Below are 3,200 nucleotides of genomic sequence, written 5' to 3' on the forward strand. Positions count from 1 at the left end.
AAAAACGTCAGCCGAAATTCAGGCATTATGACGGTGTAAATCGGATAAACCCAGAACAAACAAACAACCTGCAAAGCAAAGCAAGGGCAACCCCGCCCAAATCCAAAATCCAAACAAAAAAGCAACAATTCACAAAAACGCACAAAAAAAAACGACTCGCCCTTCTTTTCAAGCAAAAGACGAGTTAAAACAACAAACAAAAATGGCATCTCAAGACCCACACAAGGTCCGCCAACAACCCAAAATACATTCCCAATGCAATGAGGAATTTTTCTACGGCTCAAAAAGGCAATTTATACGCCAATTTGAGCACAAACCGGTCGAAAATTTAAAATACGACCGCAAAGAGGCAAACGAGATTTTATCACACCTCAAGGCGACCTAAACTACCAGCAAGGTCCATTTCAAGGCAAACTGACTCAATTCAAGCTCAAAAAGGCGCTTATTTGGTCAGACATAAGACCGTCACAAAAGGCAAACTGATTAATATGCCAGATAACATGGTGGAGATGCCTTTATGCATCGCACGACGGTCAGAGCTAGCTTATGTACATCAAATCACCGATGAAGAGGAAATCGCGCAGGAACCCTGGTTCCAAGCAATCCTGAATTTCAAGCTCAATGGTACCTATCCACCGGATATGGACAAGAGGGTACAACGTGCTATACGCCTACTAGCTTCCCAATACGTTCTCATGTAAGGAGAGTTATACAAAAGAACACCTCTTGGTGTAATCCTACGTTGCCTTGATCATTCACAGGCACGAAAAGTGATGGAAGAAGTCCACGATGGAGAATGCGGTCCTCACATGAGTGGGCCCATGATGGCAAAGAAAATCACACGTTTGGGGTATTACTGGACCACAATGGAATCCGATTGCATCAAATACGTAAGACATTGCCACAATTGCCAAATCTTCGGGAATGTACAACATGTCCCTCCTTCATTACTCTATACGATGACATCTCCTTGGCCATTTTCTGCCTGGGGAATTGACATAATCGGGAAGATAACCCCAGCCGGAATAGGAGGTCACTGTTTCATCCTAGTGGCAATCGACTATTTCACCAAATGGGTGGAAACGGCTTCCTACACTAGTCTCACGGCTAAAAATGTGGCAAAGTTCATACAAAACAACATCATCTGTCGATACGGTTGCCCACATGAGATCATCAGTGATAATGGATCACATTTCAAGCCGAGACCGAGCAATTGCTAGCCAAGTACAAAATTAGGCATCACCACTCTTCGCCCTATAGACCACAGACTAACGGCGCGGTAGAGGCAGCAAACAAGAACGTTCTCACAATCCTCAAGAAAATGATCGACAACTATCGAGATTGGCCAAGCAAGATACCCTTTGCTTTGTGGGGATATCGTACATCTGTTAGGACGCCTACTGGGGCCAAACCTTTCTATTGACCTACGGCATGGAAGTCATGACCCGGTCGAGCTAGAGATACCATCCTTGCGTATTTTACTCGAAAGTCAAATCCCAGAAGCCGATTGGAAGAGGGATAGATACGAAGAACTCATCCTCCTGGATGAACGTAGGCTACGCGCCTTGCATAATGTCCAAACATATCAAGCACGTATCAAACGAGCTTTCAACAAAAGGGTTAAGCCAAGAAACATCAAGGAAGGAGACTTAGTACTCAAATCGGTTAGAGCTCTTTTACATGTTGACCCACGGGGAAAATTTAAACCTAATTGGGCCGGACCATTTCTAGTCAAGTCCATCCTCATATCATCAAATAAACTAAATTTGCACCTTCAGAGTAAGCAAAAGCTCATGCTTATTTTCTAAGTTCATTACAAGCTCTTGCTTTGAACAATTATTCTTTTACATTTAATCGAACTACGCGCAAGGGTTTGATTTCATTTTTAATGCATACGTAGGCAATCCTTCACAGGATACAACCCATTATTTTAAAATGTGAATAGAAGGACATTTGCATTGCATTTGGAATTCGACAAGAATAATAAATAGAAAATCACAACGGTTTCATAACCATTTAACCTTTTTTATTCATTTTCTAGAAATAGTACGCTACATAATAAAATTAAAAATAGACTAGGATTCTAAAAACCCCACCTCTTTATTACAACAATAATAATAATAATAATAAATAATAAATAAAGACTCGGGCTATTCTTCCATCTTCCCTTTGCCCTTGTCATTTTTGTCATATTTCTTGTCACGACCTCGAGCCGGACGCTCTTGCGCCACTTCGGACCTAATCACCAACGGTCTTTCTCGAGGCCTAGACTTCCCATTCTTGCCAATCACCATCTCCACGACAGGAGAGGTCTTCGGTTTCTTCGAAGGATGAACAACTCGAAACCCGGCTTCCTCCTCTCCCTCGGTCAGATGCTTCTCCTTCTCTTTTTCCATCTCGCGCACGTTATAGTCGACGGGCTCGCGCTTCCTCAATCTCTCGCGCTCTTCCGGAGTAGTAGCTTTCCTCCATCGCAGATAAGAATCCGACACCCATAAGGCATTAGCAGAAGAGTTCAAGAACCACACATTTCTTTGGGCCCATTTAATGGCCCACTCCCTTCGGCTCTCTGTAGTAAGCGCCACAGCGGTCTGTGGGACGGTATCAAGCTTCGGGATCGTCTGTTTTAGTCCAACCTGTCTCATCAGCCTTTCCGGGAAGATGCACACCATAAATTCCAAGCCAGGAATGCGCACAGATCGGGTAGGATCCAAAGAAGACACTCCAGTGACAGATTTGAGGTGCCACCATGGTACAATCCACCTAACCAAAGGGCCATCATCACTCTTCAGTTTGTTCTCCCAATAATTGCAGACTCGAGTGAAGTCCACCATGTAAAGCCTGGTCCTCATCGTAATTGAACGAGCATGATAAGAAGGAACGTGAACTGGGGGCTCGATCAATCGAAGTCGTTCCATAAGCCAAACCTACCCAAAAGCAGGCATTAGACAAAAAAAAAAAAAAAAAAAAGCGAACGAAAAAAAAAAAGAAAAAGAAGAAAAAAAAATAAGCGTTCTTTACCTGCAGAATGACGGGACTTCCCAAATACGGTAGGTCGCGGTTGGATCTCCTATTATCCAAGCCCAAAAGGATCTCTCCTAGACATAAACAAGAAGGGCTCCTGCGCAACTCCATTTGCTCAACAAGTCCCAGAAGACGGGGATCACCTCTCAAGTCTTCATCAACATGCCCTTGGAAGA

The sequence above is a fragment of the Silene latifolia genome, chromosome X (assembly GCF_048544455.1).
Source record: "Silene latifolia isolate original U9 population chromosome X, ASM4854445v1, whole genome shotgun sequence".
Classification (NCBI taxonomy): Eukaryota; Viridiplantae; Streptophyta; class Magnoliopsida; order Caryophyllales; family Caryophyllaceae; genus Silene; species Silene latifolia.